Below are 20470 nucleotides of genomic sequence, written 5' to 3' on the forward strand. Positions count from 1 at the left end.
GTACCATGACCCAGCTGAGTTGACACACAAAATGAACCCTCATGATGGGTTTATTTCATTTCATTTCATGTGTCTATTTCATTTTTATTTTGGTTCAATTCAAATCACCAAATATTTCACTTAATCAGTAGTTTCAGTAGACTATATTTCAGTAAAAGGAATTATAAAGATTTAATTGTGAAAGCAATAGCTTATGGTTTATTCATTTCTCCATTCAAGAAATATTTATTGAGTATTAATTTTGTGAAAGCCTCTTGGTATGGTTTTATTCTGGAGAGAAACAGTTATCAAGACTTTTTTTCTGGAAGTATAGTTGATTTACAGAACTATATTGTTTTCAGGTATACAGCATAGGGATTCAGCATTTTTGTGTGGTTCAAATGGTAAAGAAGCTGCCTGCAATGCAGGAGAGTCACATTTGATCCCTGGGTCAGGAAGATCCCCTGGAGATAAATGGCAACCCACTCCAGTATTCTTACCTGGAGAAATCCATGGACAGAGGAGGCTGGTGGGCTATAGTCCATGGGGTCGCAAAGAGTCAGACATGACTGAGCAACTAACACTTTCATTTTCACTTTCATATTTCATTCTCACTTATTTCAAGATAATGGCTGGAATTCCCAGTGCTATATAATATATCCTTATTGTTTATGGCTGGAGAGAGGTCCTGGCTTTGCCTTGGTTGTGTTGATTCTGGCAAAACCATCCATCTAGGCAGATGGCTGCCTGTGGGAAAACACCAGAGCTTCTACCTTGCTAGCTTCCTGAGGGTTTTGGCAAACGATGTGAAGGAGCCATGGGAGAGGCAAATGGGGAGACTAGTAAGATATCAATCTTAGGGACTGATCTTTTATTCCAGCATAGGACTTATCTGGTCCCTGAGAAATAAAGATCTTTGGACTAAAACAGTTCTTGGGAGAGAGAGGGTTGCTTGTTTGCTTGGTTTCCATTTAAGGCCAAGAGACCACCTTAGTGCCCAGGTTAAAAAAATCATATATGACTAACCTCCCTGGTGGTCCAGTGGGTAAGAATTTGCTTCTAGCACAGGGGACACAGGTGCAATCCCTGGGAACTAGGAATGGGAACTAAGATCCCACATGCTATGGGCATGTGGGATGCCCCTCCCCAAAAGCCATGTCCATGTCAATTCCTGAAGCCTATAATGTGACTTTGTTGAGAAAAGGGTCCTTGCAGATGTAATTAAGTTAAAGATCTCAAGATTAGTTCATCCGGGCTTACCTGGGTGGATTTTTAAATCCAATAGCAACTGTCCCTATAAGAAACACACAGAGAACAGTCACACAGAGGAGAAGGAGATATGAAGATCAAGGCAGATATTGGCGTGATGGGGCCACAAGTCCAGGAAATCTTGCAGTCACCAGAAGCTGGAAGAGACAGAGAAAATTCTCCACCAGATCCCCTGGAAGAAGCTCAGCCCTGCAGGATTTCAGACTTCGGGCTTCCAGAACTTTGAGAGAATATATTTCTGTTGGTTTAGCCAGCATGTGTGTGGTAATTGGTTATGGGAACTTCAGGAAACAAATACAGAGTTTTCCTATCAACTGGCTTTGACTTCTCAGGGTCCTGGGAAGGGTGGCACTGGAGCACAACAGAGGATCTATGGGTGTAACTAGTGGAAGGCAGCTGTGCTTAGCAAGAGCAGCTGGACAGTGAGAACCAAAAGCATTGATGAGGCCCTCTATTCTCCTTCCTTAACAACAAGTGATGCTGCTATTATTGCCTCAGCACCAGAAGATTCTTTAATGGGACCTTTTAAGTAACACTAAAAAGAGAACTCAGGACTTCCCTGCTAGTTCAGTGGTTAATAATCCACCTGCCAATGCATGAGGTGCAGCTTTGATCGCTAGTCCAGGAAGATCCAACATGCTTCAGGACAACTAAGCCCAGGTGCCATAAATACTGAGCCTGAGACCTATAGTCTGTGCTCCACAAGAAAGAGGAGCCACAGCAATGAGAAGCCCGTGTAACACAACTAGAAAGTAGCCCCTGCTCGCTACAACTAGAGAAAGCCCACATGCAGCTAAGGCCCAGTGCAGCCAAATGCAGCCAAAAATAAATTAAGTAATTAAATAAAAAGTGAAGTCAAACAATTCCAACTCCTGGATATAGCCCCTTTCTCCTGGGGTTGTATCAAGCCACATGGAGATGAGTTTGCCCTATGTCTGACCGCATAGACTCACATCTCTTTGGGAAAATGGGAGAAAATAGTTGCCAGGAAGAAACAAGAAAATAGAAAGCAGGTATGGAGAGAAAGAAAATCTGGCCTGCCCCATTGAGGGGGTGTCTGCTCCTGACTTGTGCTGTGCTATACTGGTATGGTATGTGATTACCTTATATTTCTATTCATATGTTCTGGAGCTGATTATACAGAGTGAAGTAAGCCAGAAAGAAAAACACCAATACAGTATACTAACACATCTATATGGAATTTAGAAAGATGGTAATGATGACCCTGTATGTGAGACAGCAAAAGAGACACAGATGTGTAGAGCGGACTTTTGGACTCTGAGGGAGAGGGTGGGATGATTTGGGAGAATGGCATTGAAACATGTATACTATCATGTAAGAAACGAATCGCCAGTCTATGTTTGATGCAGGATACAGGATGCTTGGGGCTGGTGCACGGGGATGATCCAGAGAGATGATATGGGGTGGGAAGTGGGAGGGGGGTTCATGTTTGGGAACTCAAGTACACCCGTGGTGGATTCATGTCAATGTATGGCAAAACCAATACAGTATTGTAAAGTAAAATAAAGTAAAAATAAAAATTTTTAAAAAAAAACAACAAAGGATGCCTTTTTTTCCCTCCAAAGGAAGCTGCTTATTGTTCTATGTTAAGAGAACAATGTTATCGAAAGAGATCCAGGAGTGAAGGGTTAGAGGAAGAAAAAGAGGTTTCATTGAGAGAGAACAGAGCATCCTCAGCAGAGAAACAGAACACAATGCCAGAAACCAGCTCTCACAGTGGCTAGGAACATAGAGGCAATCTGCTGCTGGAGGTCTCAGTTCTGCAGCTTCAAGGAGTCTAACATTCACTCGCAAACCCAGGAGTCAGGAGACGGAGCGTGGGAAAGTACAAGGCTGTGGTCACCCCACTATAAATTGCAGCGGTGACTAGGGACACAAAGACCCTTGAGAAAGCAGCTGCTTTCTTCCCAAGCACAGCTCACTCTCATGAGAGAAGATTACATAAGAGGAAACTTGCTCAGCCCATAACAAAGTGCATTAGCTTAGCAGATCTGTTTGTTTAATGAGTACCCATTTCTGAAGAATCCCATTTATCAAAGTGGCTAAGGCTTACTGATCAGCAAAAAGGCCTGTCAAAGACCCTGCAAAGATAGCATTTAAAAAGTAAAAGCAAAAATATAGTCTAGAGCTTTGGGAAGTTTGGAATAAACACAAGAATCAAAACTAAATAGCAACTGAGAGGATGAACTGATTTTCTCAAGGCTGTATAGATGGATGTAGAAGGGGGCTGCCTCATTTCTCATTCAGCATGGCTGGGACAGGAAGGCAAGAAGAGCTGCCTAGGAGAAAAATGCCAGATGAAATCTCAAGGTTGGCCTGGGTTTAGGCAAATTATTTGCCTAAATATCAGTACAAACCATAAACTAGGGGATGCCAAGCATCAAAATTAAGTATATGGAATTCTGCCATTGAGTTCAGAAGGCAAGTGCAGGCCTAGAAAGAAGAGAGAAAGTCAAGATGAGAAAAGCTGCTAGATAATAGCAGGGTCAGTGCTTGGCTCAACCCCAGGGGGCACCATTCACACTGCGGTCAATATAAATTGCATCCCACGTGGTTAGTTTGTGTGTAACCTGCAGTCCTTTGCATCTGTAGATAGTGAAATGGACCAGGGAACAAAATAGGGAGCTGCTGCTGCTAAGAATGGAAGTTCTGCATTGTTTTCTGCTCTCTATTTTAAAAGCATAGATATTCTGGGATAGAATCAAGATAAGGCACTAAGAAAAATGGTCTAGAAATGAGGAGTGCCTGTGTGCTCAGTTGTTTCAGACTCTGCAATCCTATGGACTGTAGCCCACCAGGCTCCTCTGTCCATGGGATTCTCCAGGCAAGAATACTGGTGTGGGTTGCCATGCCCTCTTCCAGGGGATCTTCATAACCCAGCGATCAAACCTACATCTCCTGCATTGCAGTAGATTCTTTACCCACTGAGCCAATTGAGAAGCCCCAGAAATGAGGAGACATAAGGTCAAATCACTCTCTGAGTAGCTGGTAATTCATTCAGTATTTTCTGAGTCTGACTCTTCATCTCTCAAAGGAGTTCAACAATACCTGTTGTGTTTCTCGGTCTTGCAAGATCAACTCAAATTTGATCGATGATAAATAAGTAAGTAATGCTTTACCAATGACGAGGTTACAAATGATGCTCTGGTTATGGTTAAGCAGGATGCTAAGAACTTTTAATGACCTACAAAGTCCCACAGTACATGTCTTCTTCCACCTCTCTGATCTCACCTCCTTACACCCTCACATCTTTCTCTCTGCTGTAGTCACTCTGACCCCTTCACCATTCCCTTAGTGCCCACTCCTCACATCTCTCCAGGGCTCTACAGATTACTCTTCCTTCTGCTTGGAAGGCTCACCTCCTGGATCAGCTTGCCTTTCTCCCTCATCTCCTTTAGGTTTGCTCGAAATGTCAACTTTCCAGTGAAGTTTCCCCCAAAGACACACTATTTGAAACTGCCCATATTCTAGCACTCCCTAACACCATCCCCTATTTCATTTTGTCTCCAAAACACATCACTCTCTAATACAAAATTTAGTTTACTTGCTATTTTGTGTATATTCTTACTTATTCATTTATTTATTTGTCTGTGCTGGGTCTTAGTTGTGGCACACAAGATCTTCATTGAGGCATGTGGGATCTTAATTTTCAGCAAGTGGGATCTAGTTCCCTGACCAGGGATAGAACCCTGGCCCCCTGCATTGGGAGTACAAAATCTTAACCACTGGATTACTGGGAAAGTCTGGCTATTGTGTATATATTCTATCTTTTCTCACCTGGAAATCAGGGATTTTTTAAATATATGTTTTGTATCCTAAGCCAAAAATAAAATCTAGAAAGTTGGTAGGCACTCAAAAAATACTGGATGCACCAAACCAGCTTTACAACAAATGCTAAAGGAGCTTCTCTTGGCAGGAAACACAAGAGAAGGAAAAGACCTACACAAAATAAACCCAAACAATTAAGAAAATGGTAATAGGATCATTCAGTTCAGTTCAGTCGCTCAGTCTTGTCCAACTCTTTGCAACCCCATGACCAGCAACATGCCAGGCCTCCCTGTCCATCACCAAATCCCAGAGTTTACTCAAACTCATGTCTATTGAGCTGGTGATGCCATCCAACCATCTCATCCTCTATCATCCCCGTCTCCTCCTGCTCTCAATCTTTCCCAGCATCAAGGTCTTTTCAAATGAGTCAGCTCTTCACATCAAGTGACCAAAGTATTGGAGTTTCAGCTTCAACATCAGTCCTTCCAATGAATATATCAATAATTACCTTAAATATAAGTGGATTAAATGCACCAACCAAAAGACAGAAACTGGCTGGGAGGATGAAAACGTGTGCATGTATGCACTTTCACTTATCACATCACTCTGCTTGACCTCCCAAATTGTATGTAATTATTTTATATTGTTAGGTTAATCATGTTTCCATTATGGCTTGCAGTTGTAATTATCTTTTATTTTTCGTCTGGCTATTGATTGTGAAAACTTATAAACATCTTTTACTATAGTGATTATGTAGCTATTATTCTCTTAATACTATTGTATCATGATTGATCAGCAGAGAGTAATAGAATTCTATATCACCAAAACTATCATTTAGTTAAAATCCAAATGTATATGAGAATCATCTTGAAATGTTTTGAAAAATACAAATGGCCAGGTATTGCTTTTTTTTTCTTCAAAGCTCCAGATGTGTTTCTAATGAGCAGCCACATTTAAAAACAACTGGACTATATGATGACCATTTACTTTTATTTTAGTTTAGTTTTTTTCTGTCTCATATCCAGTGCTCCCATTTCATTTAGTTTGTTTTGCAGTTTCTCAATCTCTTCCTTTTTTCTGATGTTCTTTCTCAGGCGTTTATCAAGGATAGTATAAAAACTTTTGTATACGTGTGTGTGTTAGTCACTCAGGTTGTATCTGACTCTCTTTGACCCCATGGACTGTAGCCCACCTAGCTCTTCTGTCCATAGTATGTATAATATAAATATCTTAGAAAACTCATGAATTTTTGCCAGGCTAAAAAATGTATGACATTTTTATTCCATTTGTTTGACTTAGCGTGAATAGAATGCTATTCTAATTTAAAAAACATAGATATGCAACAAGTAACAAAGGTTTACTGACTATCACAGGGAACTATAGTCTATAGACTCTAACAATAGTTTAATAATAGTAACTATTAGACTAATAATATATCAATAACCTCAGATATGCAGATGATACCACCCTTATGGCAGAAAGTGAAGAGGAACTAAAACGCCTCTTGATGAGAGTGAAAGAGGAGAGGGAAAAAGTTAGCTTAAAGCTCAACATTCAGAAAACTAAGATCATGGCATCTGGTCCCATCACTTCATGGCAAATAGATGGGGAAACAGTGGAAACAGTGTCAGACTTTATTTTGGGGGGGCTCCAAAATCACTGCAGATGGTGATTGCAGCCGTGAAATTAAAAGACGCTTACTCCTTGGAATAAAAGTTATGACCAACCTACATAGCATATTGAAAAGCAGAGACATTACTTTGCCTACAAAGGTCTGTCTAGTCAAGGCTATGGCTTTTCCAGTGGTCATGCGTATGTGAGAGTTGGACTGTGAAGAAAGCTGAGCGCTGAAGAATTGATGCTTTTGAAGTGTGATGTTGGAGAAGACTCTTGAGAGTCCCTTGGACTGCAAGGAGATCCAACCATTCTAAAGGAGATCAGCCCTGGGTATTCTTTGGAAGGAATGATGCTAAAGCTGAAACTCCAGTACTTTGGCCACCTCATGTGAAGAGTTGACTCATTGGAAAGACTCTGAAGCTGGGAGGGACTGGGGGCAGGAGGAGAAGGGGCCGACAGAGGATGATGGCTGGATGGCATCACCGATTTGATGGATGTGAGTTTGAGTGAACTCTGGGAGATGGTGATGGACAGGGAGGCCTGGTGTGCTGCGATTCATGGGGTCGGAAGAGTCAGACAAGACTGAGCGACTGAACTGAAATGATTACTACTAACAATAATAGTCATAATAATCTATAATGGAAAATAATCTGAAAAATAATATATGTGTATATCTATAACTGAATCACCTTGCTGTGCACCTGAAATATTGTAAGTCAACTATACTTCAATAAAATGTATATATTAAAAAAAAATACTGGATGAATGAAAGGGAGAAAGTCATTCAAAAACACAAATTCTCACTCATAACAGGATGGCTTTTGCCCTTCAGTTTTTTTCTGCATTATTTAAAAATTTTCTATTAGAGGATGATTGCTTTACAATGCTGTATTGATTTCTGCCATACAACAATGTGAATCACCCATAAATATATGTATTTCCGCTCCATCTTGAACCTCCCTCCCACCTCCCATCCCACCCTTAATTGAATTGACTCCACCCAAACAAATGTTCGTGTCAGCACTTTGTTATCTGTCCACTTGACTTTTGCTTTGGTTCCTTTTAATGCTACAAAACATTTCATTAAAATTTTAACATATCCCCATAGGTTATTGCCCAGGAAATAAAATTTTTAAAATGTATGCTCAGTTATTCACCACATTTGCTGATGAATGAATTGAGACATATAAGTTTATAGTAGTAAATAAGAATGTATGGTAAGAGTCTCACAAGGCAGTGAAAACAGGTAGCATCACACTCTATAGAATGGAATGTTTACCAGACATTTAAGAAATATGTGTTGGTTATTGTAAAAGCAAAAAAAAATTGAAGTCCACTGACTTATCGCTCATGCTTTGGGTTTTTCTTATAAAACACGTTGTTTTGGGACTTCCCTGGTGGTCCAGTGGCTAAGAATCTGAGCTCCCAACACAGGGGGCCCAGGAATTAGGTCCCACATGCCACAACTCACAGTTAGAATGCCACAACTAGCACCCAGTGCAGCCAAATAAATAAATACATATTTTTTAAAAACTATTGTCTTAACTCAGTAACTAGAGAAATCTGCTATTGCCGTAGAACTACAAAGCATATATAGACCTCTGCCAACAAGATATCTATTTCCCCTTGGGGGTTATGTTCTCATTCAGAGTTATTATCTCTTGGCCTAGAACCTGGTGCAAAATTATTCTTAAATGACTTGCTTTTGGCTCAACTTTTTATGTAAGGACACAATTACCTTACTGTACGGTGGTTAAAGAAATTTTCTGACCTTCTGGGAACAGGAGAGTGTCTAGAAAAGAGGACACCTCTTCATCATCTGAAAATACATACTCGTAGCTTATTTTCTCAAACTGGTGAATACAGCAATGATAGGATGTGAATGTTCCCACTATATGAGTTCAGTTCAGCTCAGTTCAGCTGCTCAGTCATGTCCGACTCTGCAACCCCATGAACCACAACACGCCAGGCCTCCCTGTCCATCACCAACTCTTGGAGTTCACCCAAACTCATGTCCATTGAGTCGGTGATGCCATCCAACCATCTCATCCTCTATCATCCCCTTCTCCTCCTGCCCTCAATCTTTCCCAGCATCAAGGTCTTTTCAAATGAGTCAGCTCTTCACATCAGGTGGCCAAAGTATTGGAGTTTCAGCTTTAACATCAGTCCTTCCAAAGAACACTCAGGACTGATTTCTTTTAGGATGGACTGGTCGGATCTCCTTGCAGTCCAAGGGACTCTCAAGAGTCTTCTCCAACATCACAGGTCAAAAGCATCAATTCTTCGGTGGTTAGTTTTCTTTATAGTCCAACTCTTACACCCATACATGGCTACTGGAAAGACCATAGCCTTGAGTAGACAGATCTTTGTTGACAAAGGAATGTCTGCTTTTTAATATGCTGTCTAGGTTGGTCATAACTTTTCTTCCAAGGAGTAAGCGTCTTTTAATTTCATGGCTGCAATCACCATCTGCAGTGATTTTGGAGCCCAGAAAAATAAAGTCAGCCACTGTTTCCACTGTTTCCCCATCTATTTGCCATGAAGTGATGGGACCAGATGCCATGATCTTCATTTTCTGAATGTTGAGCTTTAAGCCAACTTTTTCACTCTCCTTTTTCACTTTCATCAAGAGGCCCTTTAGTTCTTCACTTTCTGCCATAAGGGTGGTGTCATCTGCATATCTGAGGTTATTGATATTTCTCCCGGCAATCTTGATTCCACCTTGTACTTCTTCCAGCCCAGCGTTTCTCATAATGTACTTTGCATATAAGTTAAATAAGCAGGATGACAATATACAGCCTTGACATACTCCTTTTCCTATTTGGAACCAGTCTGTTGTTCCATGCCCAGTTCTAACTGTTGCTTCCTGACCTGCATATAGGTTTCTCAAGAGGCAGGTTAGGTGGTCTGGTATTCCCATCTCTTTCAGAATTTTCCACAGTTTATTGTGATCCACGCAGTCAAAGGCTTTGGCATAGTCAATAAAACAGAAATAGATGTTTTTCTGGAACTTTCTTGCTTTTTTGATGATCCAGTGGATGTTGGCAATTTGATCTCTGGTACCTCTGCCTTTTCTAAAACCAGCTTGAACATCTGGAAGTTCATGGTTCACTCACTGCTGAAGCCTGCCTTGGAGAATTTTGAGCATTACTTTACTAGCATGTGAGATGAGTGCAATTGTGCAGTAGTTTGAGCATTCTTTGGCATTGCCTTTCTTTGGGATTGGAATGAAAACTGACCTTTTCCAGTCCTGTGGCCACTGCTGAGTTTTCCAAATTTGCGGGCATATTGAGTGCAGCACTTTCACAGCATGATCTTTCAGGATTTGAAATAGCTGAACTTGAATTCCATCACCTCCACTAGCTTTGTTCATAGTGATGAACAAGGCCCACTTGACTTCACTTTCCAGGATGTCTGGCTCTAGGTGAGTGATCCCACCATCATGATTATCTGGGTCCTGCAGATCTTTTTTGTGTAGTTCTTCTGTGTATTCTTGCCACTTCTTCTTAGTATCTTCTGCTTCTGTTAGGTCCCTACCATTTCTGTCCTTGATGGAGCCCGTCTTTGCATGAAGTGTGCCCTTGGTATCTCTAATTTTCTTGAAGAGATCTCTAGTCTTTCTCATTCTGTTGTTTTCTTCTATTTCTTTGCACTGATCACTGAGGAAGGCTTTCTTATCTCTCCTTGCTATTCTTTGGAACTCTGCATGTCACAGTATGATTATATCCATAATACATGTTCCCACCCAGGAGGGAGATTCTAGGGACTTTGATTCAAGACAAGTTCAGCACAAGCATCCATCTGTATCATCACTCCAGAGAATAAGCATGACTGTACATCCCAGGAGGCGCTAGTGGTAAAGAGCCCTGCCAAAGCAGGAGACATAAGAGATGCAGGTTCGATCCCTGGGTCAGGAAGATGCCCTGGAGGAGGAAATGGCAACCCATTCCAATATTCTTGCCTGGAAAATCCCATGGAAGAGGAATCTGGCAAGCTATCATGCATAGGGTCACAAAGAGTCAGACACAACTGAAGTGACTTAACAACATTTTACATTTCACAAGACAATGGGAACATGTAGAATGTAGCCACCCAGGCCAACAGACAAGGTCAAGTGCCCCAGTGCAGCATAGCATGGTACAAAGAAGTCAGTCTTGAGAGAGGAAACTCAGGTTATGTTCCAGCTTTGTGTTAATGCACATGAGATCTGGCGATTTGTGGATAGCCGAGGCTCAATTTTCTCAGGTGCTATTTTTTTTCCTGGCTCGGCTGGATCTTTGTTGCTACTGTGGGGGCTTTCTCTAGTTGTGGTAAGCAAGTTTCTCATTGGGATGGCTTTTCTTGTTGTGGAGCACAGGTTCTAGGCATGTGGGCTCAGTAGCTGTGGCCCACGGTCTTCGTTCCTCCATGGCATGTGAGATCTTCCTTGACCACAGATCAAACGTGTGTCCCCCAGATTAACAGGAGGATTCTTATCCCCTGCGCCACCAGGAAATTTCTCAACTATTATTAAATGTCGATAACGAAACCGACTTTGTTTTTTGCCTTAAAAATTGAAGGAGCAATGATGCAATGTAGAGAGAACAAGGAAACAAGTACTTTGTAAAGTATACAGGCTCTACAAATGTTCATCACATAATTAATTTCCTTAGAACTTCAGCACATGGAAAACCTCAAATTCCTGAGTCTTCCTTAAAAGATATGAACTTCATTTTATTTTTATTCTTGGTTCTTTGATGTTATTTTTTTACTTATCACTATTAAGCAATACATTCAAGTACCTCAAAAAGCATTTAAAAAAAGAAAACACACAAAAAGTTATGACAGTGAAACATCTTCCTTCCCCATCCTCAAATTCCAACCACATCCTGTTACTAGGTTTGTTGTGTGTGTGTGTCTGTGTGTGTCTGTATGTGTTTGTGTGTGTGTGAACTCTCAGAGCTCATGGGACACACACAGGCAAAGACATTTATACATTTCAAAATAAAGCTTTGCAGAGTGGCAGTATCACAGTCATTGAGTTTTATCTGAGTTGTGATTATTGCTAATTGAAACCTTTTCTCAAAATACATTCTCTGCCCTCCCCTTTTTTAACCATAAATGATGATACACTACATCTATTATTCTGTATTTTGCTTTTTTCTTAGAGAAACTTCCATATCAGTACATTAAAAGCTTTCTCATTTCTTTGAAAGTACCATATCTCTACTGTGTGTTTGCCAACAGAGGGTGTTATCAAATCTTGAAGGTTTTGCCAACTTGAGAGGTGAAAATGCTGTCTCGGTACAATCTCAAGTTGTGTATGTGTGTTTAACAATTTAGTTCCTAAATGGACTAATAGGAGCTATTTATTATTTCTTTTTTTTTAATTGCCTCATTTTAAGTTATTATCTTTTTTCTTACTAATTTTAGAGGTTTCTTTATGTGTTAGGGAGATTAACCTTCTGTCTATGATATGATTTGAGAAGTATTTTTTCTCAATTTGTCATTTGTCTTTTGAAATTGTCTATGGCATATGTGAGGCTTCCCTGGTAGATCAGCTGGTGGAGAATCCGCCTGCAATGCAGGAAACCCCTGGGTCGAGAAGTTCACCTGGAGAAGGGTTAGGCTACCCACTCCAGTATTCTTGGGCTTCCCTGGTGGCTCAGGTGGTAAAGAATCCACCTACAATGCAGGACACCTGGGTTCAATCTCTAGGTTGGGAAGATCCCCTGGAGGAGGGAATGGCAACCCATTCCAATATTCTTGCCTGGAGAATCCCTTGGACAGAGAAGCCTGACAGGTTACAGTCCATGGGGCAGCAAAGAGACATGACTGAGTGACTCAGTGCAGTAAATGGCATATGCTTGTATATACTTTATCATAACAGTTTTCTAAACTTTTACAAAGTCCAATCTACCAACCTTTGGTGTCTTATTTATTTGAGTTATGCTTAAAAAGGCTTTTCACTCCAAAGACCCAAGAATAATTTTCCAATGCTTTCCTCTAGTCCTTTAGTGAATTTGTTTCTTACAGTTTAATATTGGGCTTATGCGAAATTTATGTGAGTGTGTTTAAGGAATAGACCCAATATTTTTGTCCCAACTAACTACTTCTTGTCATTTGTAAAGCAGTACTTTTCCCCTACTGTTTCTGAGATGCCAGCTTCATCATATATGGAGTTTTTTCCATGTGCCTTAAGTGTGTCTCAGGTGTTTGAGGGCCAGAACTTTCAGTAAGTGATTCCATCAAAGGGAAATATCATTGGTTGGGGGAGACAAAAGGAGCATGATACTTTGTTGGGATCACTGTCACCAATTTGATCCTGTTCCCTTGTTCCTGATAATTTAATTTCTGTTGTAATACTCTGGAGGAACTGTGCTACAGGAGGTGGTGGTCTCTGGGCAGGTACCACTTCTCCCTTTTTAGAGAGTAATTCATTATGAAATCATATAGACATAACTTTGAAAGATAGCAATGACCGGCCTGAGACTCTTTGTGCCTATTTATAGAAGGTATAAAAAGAGGCCTGATCTTGAAACCCATTTCAGCCTCAGTTTCAAAGCTCCTAGTATCCCTAGGAACAGAAGTAAGAATCTTTAGTAACTCTTTTCTCTCTAGTCAGCCCTTCAAAGTTCCAATCACTGCAGTCAGAGTATCTAAATGTATTGACATTTCTCTATGGGTCTAAACCATGGAATCACAATAAACTGTGGAAAATTCTGAAAGAGATGGGAATACCAAACCACCTGACCTGCCTCTTGAGAAACCCGTATGCAGGTCAGGAAGCAACAGTTAGAACTGGACATGGAACAACAGACTGGTTCCAAATATGAAAAGGAGTATGTCAAGCTGTATATTGTCACCCTGCTTATTTAACTTATATGCAGAGCACATCATGAGAAACACTGGGCTGGAAGAAGCACAAGCTGGAATCAAGATTGCTGGGAGAAATATCAATAACCTCAGATATGCAGATGACACCACCCTTATGGCAGAAAATGGAAGAAGAACTAAAGAGCCTCTTGATGAAAGTGAAAGAGGAGAGTGAGAAAGTTGGCTTAAAGCTCAACATTCAGAAACCGAAGATCATGGCATCTGGTCCCATCACTTCATGGCAAATAGATGGGGAAACAGTGGAAACAGTGGCTGACTTTATTTTTCTGGGCTCCAAAATCACTGCAGATGGTGACTCCAGCCATGAAATTAAAAGACGCTTACTCCTTGGAAGAAAAGTTATGACCAACCTAGACAGCATATTCAAAAGCAGAGACATTACTTTGCCAACAAAGATCCGTCTCATCAAGGCTATGGTTTTTCCAGTGGTTGTGTATGGATGTGAGAGTTGGACTGTGAAGAAAGCTGAGCGCCAAAGAATTGATGCTTTTGACCTGTGATGTTGGAGAAGACTCTTGAGAGTCCCTTGGACTGCAAGAAGATCCAACCAGTCCATTCTAAAGGAGATCAGCCCTGGGTGTTCTTTGGAAGGAATGATGCTAAAGCTGAAACTCCAGTACTTTGGCCACCTCATGCGCAGAGTTGACTCATTTGGAAAAGACTCTGATGCTGGGAGGGATTGGGGGCAGGAAGAAAAGGGGCCGACAGAGGATGAGATGGCTGGATGGCATCACCGATTCGATGGACGTGAGTTTGAGTGAACTCCAGGAAATGGTGATGGACATTGAGACCTGGCGTGCTGCAATTCATGGGGTCCCAAAGAGTCAGACATGACTGAGTGACTGAACTGAACTGAACTGAAACCATGCTAAGTGCTTCATTTGCATCATTTCATTTGATCCTTATAGCTGCCCTATGAAGGAGCTATTCATACTGGAGTTCTTTAAATGTAGGCAACGGAAACCAAATCTACCCAAGTCAAGCACAAGGAGAAATTATAAGAAAGGTATAAGGATGATCACAGAATCCAAGGAATAGCTGAAGAAACTAAACTAAATAGGTAAAGCTAAATGTTTGGAAGGGCAGGAAATAGCATGTAGGATCTAGGTAGAAGAAATGAATTAATATACTGTCTCGCTGGAATTTCCCTAAGAGATGAACTAACCTAACTAACGCTATTGGAGTCAACAATGCAAATGACTAAAAGTTTCATTGCTGTTCTCAGTGGTATACCTGAACTATTCTACCTGTTTCAAAATTTGGTGAGAAGAAAAAGAAATCCCCCAAACAAAACCTACACAGGGTGAAAATGGATTCTTTTTATTTTAGTTCTCCTATACCTGTGTTTCTCAAACTTGACATACACCTACTTCACCTTGGGATCGGATTAAAATGAAGATTCCGACTCTGAGGTCTTGGGTCAGGGAGTCTGATAGTGTGCTTTTCCAAAACCTCCTGAAGGAGGTAAAGCCTACTGGCCCACAGAGCATACTTTAAGCAGCTTGAACCTAGAGAGACCCAGCGGTAAGTGTGCTAGTAAAACATGAGCAAAAATGATCATAAAACTTGGGATACACTTATCTCAGGGTTCATGGATTTGCTTTGGAGTCATCTATGGCTGGTTTTCCAATCTGATTGCCTAACAATTGCTTGCATCAATTGTGAATTGAGAAATGGGAGAGTGTCTCTTTTGCCCATTTGTCTCAGACTGTTCAGAGCAGAAGCATAGGGAGATGAGCCTTAACACATGGATAACTTTGATAAAGCCACACATGTGGATAGAGCAATGGACAGCTGCCCATGTGTTGTTTGTTACATCAATGTCCTGTGTTAAAGCCCACATTTTTGGCAACTAAACTGAATTTCTTAACTGAATTGGGAAACCTTTGACCTAATGACATTTTTCTGTCTGATTTTAACCTGAAGATACAGCAGCTATTATAATCAGTTCTGTCTATGTGAGTTGATGAGACAAGTTTTTAATGAGCACCTAACACTTATTCAAACTGTAAAGGAGAAAGGGGGCTTCCCAGGTGGCTAAGTGGTAAAGAATCCACCTGTAATGCAGAAGACTTGGGAGATGCAGGTTCGATCCCTTGGTCAGGAAGATCCCCTGAGGAAGGAAATGGCAAGCCACTCCAGTATTCTTGCCTGGAAAACTTCATGGACAGAGGAGTCTGGAGGGCTGGACTGCAGTCCATGGGGTCACAAAGAGTTGGACACGACTGAGCAGTGAAAGTGAAAGTGAAAGTGTTAGTCGTTCAGTTGTGTCTGACTGTCTGCGACAGAAGCCTGCCAGCCTCCTCTGTCCATGGAATTCTCCAGGCAAGAATACTGGAGTGGATAGCCATTCCCTTCCTCAGGGGATCTTCCTGACCCAGGGATCAAACCCCGGTCTCCCACATTGCGTGCATATAAAGGAGAAATAGGGGGTTCTACCCATAATGAATTTGGCAAGAAGGTAACTCAAGTATAGAGGGATCCATGGGAACTGTGTTAAAACAAAAACAATTCACTACTGAATTGTGTGGCACAAATCCACATTAAAATGCCAATGGCTTAGAATTAGTTTAGTTTTGAGACTTTCAGAGTTTTATGATAAGGTAATTAAAGATAATGAAGGAAGAGGACCCTGGTGTGCTTGCTAGAGTCCATGAGGTTGCAAAGAGTCAACACAACTTAGCAACTGATCAACAGCAGCAGCAATTAGAGATAACCTGAGAGATCACTAAAATGATGAAAAATAACCTGTGAGTCACTTTCAAAGGGCCCAGCCCAGTCTCAAGGGCAGGAATAGTCTGAACAGGGTAATAACTGGTCCCCAACAGCATCCTCAGACCAGTAGAAGGGGCTCTTCCTCACCCAGGATATAATATTCCAGGTAAGGTGAGCACTGCTGTTATGGAGAGTAGGGCACCATGGGGTTAGGGAAGAGGCAGCAGGGGCACCAGTGGACCTCAGCATGGTGCAGACAGAGAATTCATCTTATATCCACCTTGGAGAGGTAGCCATGAGGCTCTTCGTTTGATGAGCCTAAAAGGTAGATTGCCCAGGCATTATTTTGTTGTTTTAGTCACTAAGTCATGTCCTTCTCTGCCGGGGTCCAGCTCCGGTGGATCCAGGGAATTGGAAGGGTGGACGGCGTTGGCGTGGAAAGACTTGTTTATTTATTAATATAAGATTAGATTAAGAAACTATAGTGCAGTAAGAAGATTAAGTGGAGGAAGAGGGCTGAATAGCTTGGTTTACGCGGAAGACCAATAAAATTCCAGACAAGGAATTTGCACCATCTACGTTGGGCCACCGGCGCCCGCTTGAATATCTAAGGGTGCCTCGCCTTAAGCTCCCTTTCGCGCGGGTCTTTACAGCCAGGGCAAATAAGTAGACCTGGCGAGCCTCCGCGCCCCAGATGGAAATTCAGCCTGAAATTAAAGAGCAGAGAGAGGCAAAGGGAGAGAAAATGAGAGAGAGAGAGAGAGAGACACGGGGGGAGCCAGATTCCCAAGAAACCAGGCCGAGACTAGTCCGAAAAGCTGGTCCAAGAAACTGGTCCCATCCTTTATTGTTCAGAAGGCCTTTTATACTTTTGATAAAACATGGAGATCAATGGGTAACACAAAGTTATGCAGCGTTAGCAGTCCAGACTCTTATCAAAACCAGGCTTTTCTCTCTGCATACCTAATTGTATACACAAGTCTTAGGTAATTTACATCATCTTCCAGCCAAAAGGGCCAATTAACATTTTACACCCTTTTTTCTGATAAGGGTTAGTCAACCACAAGACTTATTTGTGTTGATCTTCTCAAGGTCTGGTGCCACTCTCAGAAAGCACTAAATAAAGTTACATTCTTACACAGCAAGGATACAGCAACTTATAACAAGTAGAGGGAGTGCAGTGATTTACAGCAAAAGAGAAGCAATTAACTCAAAAGTCTAGTGTTGCTAACATCAAAACTACTATGTATCTTTTTCTACATCCTGCTTACATTAACATCCTTCCAGGTGCCTAAAAGATAAAGAATATGGAGGTCTGGCAGCAATCCTTGAGTCAACAGTGAAAACCCTCTACCAATATAATTTTTAACTCTTTAGAAAAGGCTCTGTATCTTTAAGATGCTTTTAAGCTTTGTGCCTCTCGCGGTTGGGGGGCTGTAAGCAATTCACAAGCTGTAAGAGGTCTGGGGAACCTGTTAGGCAGGCTAGAGAGCTATCAGAGGGGTTTAACTGAAACATCCCTTTCAAATGCAGAAGACTAAAACCCTGAATTGACTTTTTCCCAGAGAATATCAGAAAAGTGGAAAAGCAGAGCACAAAAGCCGGCAGATTTTTGTTGGGGTACATGCTTAGGAATTTCCAGAGGGGTCCCTGAAGTCTGAGCACGCCTTGCGTATGTCAGCTTCCTTCCTCATGACCTTGTCACGGGCGGGATACCTCACACTGGCTCCCGGCACTTCTCTTTTGCAGCCCCATGGACTATAGCCCACCAGGCTCCTCCAGGATTCTCCAGGCAAGAATACTGGAGTGGATTGCCACTTCCTTCTCCAGGGGATCTTCCTGACTCAGGGATCAAACCCACATCTGCTGTATTAGGAGGTGGATTCTTCACCACTGAGCCACCAAAGGCATTATGGCCTAAGTTTTTTAAAACATAGGTCTTATTATCATTTAAATACTGTAAAGCCAATAGATCAATCCTATTGGGATGATAGTTTGTTACACTCACAGATTCCAAGAGAAGAGGGTATAACATGGGGGTAGTTCCAGGGTTAGTCAAAATGTTCAAGGAGTTGGGAAAAATGGGGTAAGAGCCTTTACTGTGGTTTCTTTGGGAGGAAAAGACAAGGCAGGATAAACAAGCTTAAATTGGCTGGTTTGAATCATTTCAGCAGGCTGTGGGGCTTAGAGGCTATCCCTTGTTGTCTGGTAACTTGCCCAGAGGTGATTAGGGCAAGTAGAAAGTCTGAAAGCTTGATAGAAGTGACTGGGGCCATGGGCTTTGGATAGGTTAGTATGCCTGTTCAGGAAGTTGTTTACTATCTCTAGAAATTTTATAGACCTAGAAGGGGCAGTATGTTATTAATAGGGTGTCAGATTGTTTGCCAATTAAAATATCTGTGGTTTAGGTTGGAACTCCAGCATTTGCCTGCAGAAAGGCCCTCTAGTCTGGCCAATTGCTATGACCTTTAGTCTCAATTGTTGGTTTCATCACTGACGGTCTTTGGGTCACAGGGCTTGTATCAGCCAAACTTGATAGCTTGTGGGTCTCAGCATTGTCATGTCTGATTAAAACAATGGCTTCTAGGAGTTCCCTAGTGGTCCAGTGATTAAGACTCCATGCTCCCACTGCAGGGGGCACAGGTTTGATCCCTAGCAGGGAAACTACGATCCCAAATGCTGTGCAGCCGAAACACAAGAAAAAAACAAAACAAAGCAAACAAACAAAAGAGTAAACTTCAAACAAAACAAAACAATGGCTTTCTCGGAAGTTTGAGCCTCCAGATTGCAAGCCATCTAAAGCACCCAGACCAAAAGTGTGCAGCTGCACTTGACGGTTTTTGCTTTTCTTTTTTGTTCAGTGAAAGTTTCTGCTCAAATGTGTCCCATATCATATGAGCAATTGCCTGACTCATGGAACAATCTATGGTTAATGAGTCCCAGAAGAGTATGCATCTCAGATCCAGCCTCCAGCCCTTATGGGCTTCCCTGATAGTTCAAATGGTGAAAAATCTGCCTGTAACATAGAAGATCCTGGTTCAATCCCTGGGTCAGAAAGATAGCCTGGAGAAGGAAGTGGAAACCCATTCTAGTATTCTTGCCTGGAAAATCCATGGACAGAGGAACCTGGCCGGCTATGGTCCATGGGGGTCACAAAGAACTGGACACGACTGAGCGACTAACACTTTCATTTCCAGCACTCATGGGATGAGGGTATCGTCAAATGCATATAAAGATAAGGGGAGACATTATTAAAGGACTTCATGTATACTGAGTCTTTATATGCAATGAAATTCCCCTTTCAATATAGGGAAAGGTGATGTGAAAATTCTTGAAGTTGATATCTGATGTAAATCAGCCAAGATGTCTTGGATTAAGAGAGTCCTGGGCAAGATAGACCACTTTTTAAATGTTTATTTATTTGGCTGCGCCTGGTCTTAACTGCAGCATTCAGGATCTTCGAACTTTGTTGTGACTGTGCTCTCTTTAGTTGCAGCATACAAATTCTTAGCTGTGGCATGTGACATCTAGTTCCCTGACCAGGGACGGAACCCACGGTGCCTACATTGGGAGTGCAGAGTCTTAGCCACTGGACCATCAGAGATATCTTAAGATAGAGGAATTTTTAAAGGGAGTCCAGTGCTAAGGTAACTGACTGCTTAACATTTGACCGATAGTGTTCATCCTTGGATCCCATCCTTTATCAGGACATCCTGACTAAAGGGTAAAAACAGCAACGTTCCACTGAGCACCATCATTTTTGATGTTTGGCAAAGCCATCTGTACAGTGTGTGAACTCCCATTGCTGTTCATTCAGTTAACCCAAGGGGCTCTCCAGGAACCCAAGGGGCTCTCCAGGTAGCCAAGGAACAAAGGGCAAGGATGCCCTCCTCCAGCATGGCATTTGGCAAGAAACTGGAGACAGAGGAGGCCACTTTTTCCTGTAGGTGGAATATGCCAGAGGGTCCAAGTTTGGCTCCAGTATGTATTAAAGAGGCCTTAATAGCCATGCTGAACATGTGGGTGATGTTTCCATGAGACAAAGCATAATGGGCAATGGGGGATGCAAAGTTCAGAGACTCCGAGTCTGTGAGAATCTCTATGTCCGGGAGAGCCCAGTAAGTGACCCGTCATTTATTCTTTTAATAGTATATTGCGTGAATCTGGGGAGGGCAGTTTCTTGCATCAGAAGCCTCCAGCTGTGTACTTAGAGAGTTATAGCAGC

At 41.8% G+C, this 20470-nt stretch overlaps 1 non-coding gene across 1 annotated transcript; it reads left to right on the plus strand.

Annotated features, from left to right (window-relative positions):
• Positions 1-11641: 11641 nt before the first annotated feature.
• Positions 11642-11776, plus strand: LOC138081596 (U4 spliceosomal RNA). The gene has a single exon (XR_011145044.1). It is a non-coding gene; the product is annotated as a U4 spliceosomal RNA (small nuclear RNA).
• The last annotated feature ends 8694 nt before the right edge of the window (positions 11777-20470 follow it).

The sequence above is a fragment of the Capricornis sumatraensis genome, chromosome 6 (assembly GCF_032405125.1).
Source record: "Capricornis sumatraensis isolate serow.1 chromosome 6, serow.2, whole genome shotgun sequence".
NCBI classification, from domain to species: Eukaryota; Metazoa; Chordata; class Mammalia; order Artiodactyla; family Bovidae; genus Capricornis; species Capricornis sumatraensis.